Below are 8,413 nucleotides of genomic sequence, written 5' to 3'. Positions count from 1 at the left end.
CGAAACTCAAGATATGATTTTTAAAACGACTAGTACACAGATTGGGCAGTGTCTGGAAAATAAATTTTATAAGGGGTTAAAGTCAGTTAACACCTCGTGTTCGACTCCGGTGTCGGTTTCGGGTTCGGGGTGTTACAGATAAGCTTGCAGAATTATCCATAGTTGAGATGTGAGATTGCATGGTGTGCTAAAGTCTATTATTTCTAATCGTGATCCTCGATTTACAGCAAGATTTGGGAGGAAATTACATGAATCACTTGGCACCAAATTGAACTTTACCACAACTTTTCATCCTTAGACAGATGGCCAATTAGAACGTATGATTCAATTGTTATAAGATATGTTATGAGCTTATATTATTAACTTTAATAATGATTAGGAACGATATCTACCACTTGCGGAATTTGCATATAACAATAGTTTCCAATCAAGCATTTTGATGACACCGAATGAAGCTCTATATGGACGTAAATGTCGTACTCCTTTGTGTTGGATCAGACTTGGTGAAAAGAATATGGTTGGCCCAGAATTAATATAACAAACAGAAGAAAATGTTTGACTAATTAAAGTAAAATTAAAAGAAGCTTCAAATCGGCAAAAGTAATATGTTTATTTGAAAAGAAGAGAAATTGAATACGAAGTGGGAGATAAAGTATTTCTAAAAGTCTCTTCGCGGAAAAAAATTTTGAAATTTGGTCAAAAAGGAAAATTAAGTACGAGGTTTATTGGATCATACGAGATTACAAAAAGAGTTAGACCTGTTGCTTATCGGCTAGCTTTGTCACCAGAATTAGATTGAATCCATAACGTGTTTCATGTATCAATGCTTCAAAGATATAGGTTAAATCCATCTCATATTTTTTCTTGGAAAACATCAAGGTACAACCCGATTTATCGTATGAAGAAGAACCAACGCAAATTTTAGCAAGAGACACAAAAGAATTGAGAAACAAACAAATTCCTTCGATAAAAGTATTGTGGAGGAATCATAACATAGAATAAGCTACTTTAGAACCTGAGGATACAATGCGATCACAATATCCACAACTCTTTAGGTAAATTTCGAGCACGAAAATTTTTTAAAGAGGAAATTTGTATCATCCCCACTTAAAAAAAAAAGAGAAAGAATATTTATGGTAGGAGTCATTGAATAAGGAATCCATAAATAGATAGTGGTATACGGAATTGTGGTCGTTTTTAGAGGAAATTGTTAGACATGAAAACATAAAGAATTATTAGTAGGAGCATGTGGTTAAGTTAAAAATTCGTTATTGAGTTTTGGGATTAAATTGAATAAGTTGGGAAAGTATAGGAACTAAAGTGTAAGTAATCCATTTTTATTTTTAAAGAAATGACTTAATGGCAATTTTTACAATTACTTAAAAAAATAAAAGGTTTCATGATGCCTTTTAAATCATATTTTAATTAAATTATTATTTAATATTTATTTAAAATATTAGTATTTTATTAAATATTATTATAATATAAATAAAAGAAAGATGTTCAACTTTCTTTACTTCTCTTTGTTATTCACGAAAACAAAAGGGGAAAATATTACTTCCATTATTTTCCTTCAAATTTAAATATAAGGTATGGTTTTTTTTCAAATTTTTGATAGATTTTGAATCTTTGAAGCTTGTTTTATATATATATACTAATAGTTTTTTATTTTATCAGGTATTTTGAAAGTTGTCATTAAAGGACATTGATAGAAGCTTAGAAAAATTAAGTGAAGTAGGTATATTTTTTTATAGGAAATGATTAGAAGATGAATTCTAGCTTGTTAGGAATGTGAAAAAGAAATAAAAATGGATGGAAAGTTTATTTGGTTCATTTGGACATGGTGAAGGGGAATTAGAGAAACTTGGCCATTTTTTGTAATATTGGTGCTAAATGATAGCAATTGAAACAGTAAGTATTCTAGTGAAGACGGAATTGCAAACGGATAATCGAGTCGAAAGATATGCGAATTTCGGACTAGGAAACTTAAGTTGCCAACATGATTAACCATGCATATTAGTATATTTTTATTAGTTTTAGTATTAGGATGGATAAATGACATTGTTTCGTATTGAATTGCTCCTATTGTAGCTAAAACCAAAGCGAGCATCTTGAAGGAGAAAGGCAAAGAGAAGGAGTAAAGCGATTAAAAATTTTAATTTGTGCTAATATCTTATTTTCATTACATAAAAATTTAAAATATTTAGTTATTGTGACTAGTTGTATTTATTTTATTTTATTTTTATGAGTTTGAATGATTTAGTAAATATTTATGAAATTATGTTTTGAGATGAAGACTATGTTTTTCATATTATTAAATTAGCAAATTCATGGTTATGATTTGGATTTAAGTATTGTAATTTTAGATGATTGAGTAAGAAAATATTTTATACTTTTTGAATTGGAATCCTAATTTTACATTAGGCGATATGTGATTTGAATATGAAACGAAACTGAAATGAGAATTATAGGAAAACAGAATTGAAAAGGATCATGAAATTTGGTTTTTACCTTTTTACACTATGTTAGACTAAATCAGATATAGTTGGCATGCCATAGAGTCTTTATATTAGAGGATTTAGAACTCCGTAATGCCCAGAGGGTCAAAGGAGGAAAGGCCAAATTGGTCAGTTATTATTATTAGCCCCAATTCACAAAATGTTGTGGGCAGTCCCAATTCCTAGAGGGTTGTGAATTACTCTGATAGCCATCATTGCTGAACAACTCGGGGTGGCAGATTCGTGTATGTGGTTATGAGTCGAAACTTTAGTACAGGGCCTGAATTTAAATTACAGCAAAAGCTAAATTTGAATTTATTTGAATTTCCATATCATGCAAATTAAATTAATTAAGTAATTTTGAATTTAATTGAAAAGCTTATTTTATTTATTCGATTTGTCAATTTCAAAATATTAAAGTTTATTAATATTAGAACTTTCTTTTATTCTAATGTTATTAATGATATTTATAATCATATTTTAATTTATTTCTATTGTTTAATTTATGTTCAATACTTATGAAATGATTAATATGATATTAGCGCCACTGAGCATAAAAATTGTTTAGCGTAAGGTTTGTCTATTTTTTGGTGCGCATGTAGTTAGATTTGGTAGGTCGTTCCAATAGCATTCGAAGAACCAAAGATCAACTCAAATAATGTTGGTAAAAAAATTACTTTATAGTTGATATAAATGACATGTACCTAAGCATGTATATGTAATATTATATCGTAAAGTTAATTTAAATATTTTCGTTATGTTTTGTTTGCTAGTACTTTATAACTAATGTTTTGGATGAAATAGTAAAGCATAGAAATCTAGTTTGTTGGTATGTTTTAAGTAATCGAAGTGTGGGGAATTGATTTGAGAGATGATTTGAACGTGAATATATTATGAAATCTAAATTTTTATAAGGGTTTTTACGTAAAATAGGTAGAAATGATGCCGAAATTTTTATAAAATAATTTTACCACTATGTTTCCTTTTAAAAAAAGTAAGATAAAAAAGTAAGTTTCTTCAGCAACGGAATGTGGCATTTTATATTCGGATCCAACAAATAGGTCGAGTATAAAGTGTCACAAATTTAATCATACAATCAAGACTTTTGGGTTTGAAGAAAACGTTGATGAACCTTGTGTTTATAAGTATATAAAGGACAAAAAGGTAGTCTTCCTCATTTTTTATGTCGATGATATTCTACTTATCGAAAACAATTCGGGAGAATTTTCATTGGTTAAACTGTAGTTAGCTTAATAGTTTATCATGAAGTACTTGGGTAAAGCTACTTATATTATTGGAATTCGAATCCTTAATGATCGAAAGAATAAAACAATAACTCTATCACAAGCTTCATATCTCGATAAAGTACTACAACATTTTGCAATGATCGATGCGAAATCAGGCACTCAGCCGACCGCATCATGTTTTCATCTTTCTCTAGATGATTGTCCTAAGACAGTAGAATAAAAAGAGCATACAAGTAAGGTTCCATATGCTTCAGTAGTTGGAAGCCTTATATATGTGATGCTTTATACACATCCAGATATCTATTTCGTAGTAGCAATGGTTAGTTGGTCTTAAGGGAATCCTAGTCTTAGGCATTGGTAAGCTGTAAAGCATATATTAAGGTATCTTAAAAGAACCAGGGATTATATGCTTGTGTATTCTAGGGAGAAACTTACTCCTATTGGATATATAGACTCAGACTTCTAAACTTGTAAAGATTCGAGGAAATCGATACCAGGAAATGTCTTCATATTAGGCCATGGAGCCATAGTATGGAGAAGTGTAAAACACACTTGCATTGGTGACTATATTATGGAGGTCAAGTATGTAACTGCTTCTGAGGCAGCGAAAGAAACAATATGGCTTCGAAATTTCTTAACCGATCTTGAAGTCATTCCTAGTATGGAAAATTTTATAGCATTCCATTGTGATAACAGTACTGCAATAGCTAATACCAAGGAAATGAGAAGTCACTAAGAGGACGAAACACATTAATCAGAAGCATTGCTTGATACAAGAGGTAGTAGCCAAAAGAATTATAGATGTGGTGAAAGTAGCTTTTGAAGATAACCCTGCGGATCCATTTACTAAGACTCTTATAACTAGGAGTTTTAACAAACACGTCGAGGATATGGGAATGCAAAACATGACACATTTACTTCACTAGGGCAAGTGGGAGATTCTTGGGAAATGTGTCCATATTTTAGTAAACATGTAATTATTTTCTATGTATTTGAACGATGAAAAAATAAGTTTCACATTTAATTTTTATGTCTATTGTATTTCCTAATATCATATTTTACATGCATAGCGAAATTGTGACAAGCAAATATTAGCTCATTGATTGTCTAAATTCAAACTGATGATAAGTGGCATCGTAAGAACGTTTACATTGTGAGAAAGACAACTTGTTTCAGTAGATAATCTAAATAAGTCCGTAATCTCATAAAAAATCAAAGTGAGCATTTGACTCAAATGCTGAGAAGGATTATTATGCCATCCACAATTCCAATTGAGGAGATGGCTAGTCTTGGCTATCGGAATAGTTGACACCATGGGTAAGGACATAGATGTATTCATCAGTAGAATGATATATTGGACTGCACCCAATATGAAATAATTCTAAATCCGTTTGTGAGTCAATTCACTTGTGACATTCATGGTGTGATTTACCTAAATCCTGAGTTAGTCACTGACCATGCGTATGTAACTCATGTGCTTTGATATAAGTGGAGGCTTACGCTCTAAGGATGATTGAGCCGATAGCTAGGTTGGGTAGATGCCTTGTGTATGGCATGAATTTACTAGCAAAATTGGAATTCGTAGCTCAATTAAACAGTTAACAATATCCTGTCATTAGCATTGTGTGGATTGATAAATATGGAACATTGGCAAGGGTTGCTAGTTCTTGAACGAGCAATTATCACAATCATTTGTTGACAATGAGCATATTAATCATTAATAAGACACAATGATGACAATGAGATTAAATAGAATTGTATTGAATGAACAGATTTAACTCTAAAGAATTAAGGATATCATATGAGAGTAAAACACATGACGAGGTCGTTGGACAAAACAGTTGGATGAATTGTTTTCATAAGGAGTATACAATAATGAGTTTTCAATCATGGCACTTCTTGTTGACTGACTCCATGATTAAGTAATTGCGAATTATCAGAACGATGCTTCTAGACATAATTGCTATTACTAGAGCCTAATTGCGTGTGTCCGATTGGTCCTTCCGCTAGCTAAACAAAAACTCGATCAGACTACATTTGAATTAGAGGTAAATTCTATGACTTTGGAAATAATTTAATTGATTCAATTTATTCGATGTGGAATTAACTTGGTTGGTCATAAGAATTGCTCAACTAGATAATTTGATTAAAGAATTTTCTTAAAAATTTAATTTGGAAAATCTAAGTGATTTTTGGAAAAATTAATCTTGATCAAGTTAAATTAATCAAATTAATTAAAATTAAAATGATATTTTTGAAAATTAATTTCGAAGTCAGACAATTGTCCCAATGGGTAATTGAACTTGAAAATTGGACCTAAGATCGTAAATTGATCTCCGGAGCTTAAAATCGAAACTAGAACCTAAAAACTGGTCAAATCGGGCTTGGTATGTTGTTTCGAAGCCCCAAAGAGAATTTTCAAATATTAAAATAAAAAAGGAAATTAAAAGAAAAAGGGAAATAAGAAGAAGAGAAGAAATCACAAAGGGTTAAATGGGGGAGTGGAGAACAACACTGGTCTTTCAGGTTTGGAGCTTCGAGGTTGTAATCAATGATCGGTCTGGTCAAAAGGGAGAGCTTGATGAGGAGAATAACATATTAGAAAATTAAGTCATATTAGCGACTAAATTTGAGATCGGAGGAATAAGATGTTTGGTTTGAAAAGGGGGGTTTGAAAAAGTTCAAATCATCTTCAGGCAAGAAAGATTAAAATAATAAGAAGAAGAGACCAAAAAAAGCTTTGACAGTGGTCATTGCTTGAGTAAGGAGGAAAAGATGCCGGTTGTAAGGCTAGATTTTTTTTTGAAGAAAAGAAAAGGACTAAAAACAAAAAGTGAAAAGTGAGGGAAATTTTGGCATGATTAGTTCTGGTGAACTGCCTACTCTTTCTCCTACCTTCTTTTTTCCTACTTTCTCTCTTTCAATTTTTTAATAATTTTTCAATTTTTTATTTAAAAATAACCATTATTTTTTAAAATAATTATTAATTAAATAATTATTTTATATATTGTTTTTTTCACTTGCATAATAGATGTGAAATGAACTAATATTGATTTAATTAGGCAAATATGTTGATTTTAAAAGGATATTAGGGTTTTAAGTCGTTTCCGCCAAAATATAGGGAAATAGGCTCTCTTTTTTTAAGAGAGAATACGAAAATGCCTCCTATAAGAGGTGATTTTGTCCCAACTAAGCGCATCCTCCACGACAAATTTCTTAAAACTATGACCTAAAAAACCTTAAACCTTAATCCTACACCAGGAATCCCGTGATAAAAGTTTCGATGCCTGAGAATCTTGGGATAAAATTAACATATCCCATCCAATATTTTCCATAGCAGATAATAAGTTATCTTTAAAAACTTTTCAAAAAAATGCTTCTAATAAAAAGCGTTTTTTGACTTGTCATTTCCAATGTTTTTTAACATTTTGAAATTATGTTCCATATTCAGTGTTAAAATTTCCTATAACTTGAAGCTATTCTGTGTAGAGGTTCTATATTTCGAGCAGATAGTTTTCATAAGGAGGTTTCCAGAAGGATGCAATTGTTGACGCTAAAATCTGAAGTTTAAAAATTGACCTAACAAAGTAAATTACTTTGAATAAGTGTCGTTGTTTTAATTTGGATAATGTGTACTTATTTTTCTGTATAATTTTTTTCATTTTAAACATGTGAAATAGGTTATTTGGTCGAAGATGAGTAGACAAATTAGAGTCGTTATTTATTACAACAATCAAATTTGTAATACCAATATTGGAGTTGTTTTATATGAGCCCAATCTATAGAATTGGCTTTCAATCAGAGAATAAAATTGAATAAGCTTCGGTCAAGAATTAGAAGGGAATTGTTGACTTCAAGTCAGAGCAAATTACAAGCTTGAAATATAGATATCTAATGTCACTAAACCCTATTAGATATGATATATTTGAGGTTAAAGGTGACATTGATGTAAAGGTAATGATTGATAGGCATTGCTCTAATGGAAATGCTATACTAGAGTTATATACTCACTTTTTCAATGTTGAGGAAAGTGGTCTAAATTCGACAATAGGTCCAATAAATTTATGTCAGGAACAAGAAGCAGAAAGTCCAACCACACAGTCAGATGATTGTTTCACAGCGTTGTTACAAAGCTCCTATCAAGAAATGTCAGAATTAAAAATGGGAAGGCATTCCTCGATTTCAACTTTTCCGTACAATCGAGGTTAATTGGTAACCCAAACTTAAAGACCTTGGCACGACATTCTATGAGTGTTTTCAATTTAAATTTCACAACATTGATGTTTTATGTTGGAAACACTTATGCAAGTATGCCATCAAGTTACACTGGTGGACAACCCACAAGTAGTTTTGGTTTTTAACTTAGGGTTTACAAGAAAGGATGATGTACCCCTTACAACCTACATTGGTGAAAGGAAATCCAACACTAGACATGCAACTAGGATTGATAACAAATAGGAAGCTAGGAATGAAGAGGGAGAGAGAGCTAAGAAAGAAAAAGGAGCTGAGAACGAAAAGGAATCTAAAATCAATGATGATCCAATCTAGGAGTCTGAGCTAGATGGTTTGAAAATTACATTATTTTTTGAACCAGAGGTCATTCCTTCTAAACTAGAAGGGAGTGGTTCTAACGGTGAAGGTTCAGACAATGCTGAAGGACCCCATCCA

The sequence above is a fragment of the Gossypium hirsutum genome, chromosome A11, assembly GCF_007990345.1.
Source record: "Gossypium hirsutum isolate 1008001.06 chromosome A11, Gossypium_hirsutum_v2.1, whole genome shotgun sequence".
NCBI classification, from domain to species: Eukaryota; Viridiplantae; Streptophyta; class Magnoliopsida; order Malvales; family Malvaceae; genus Gossypium; species Gossypium hirsutum.
This window is presented reverse-complemented; position numbering follows the sequence as displayed.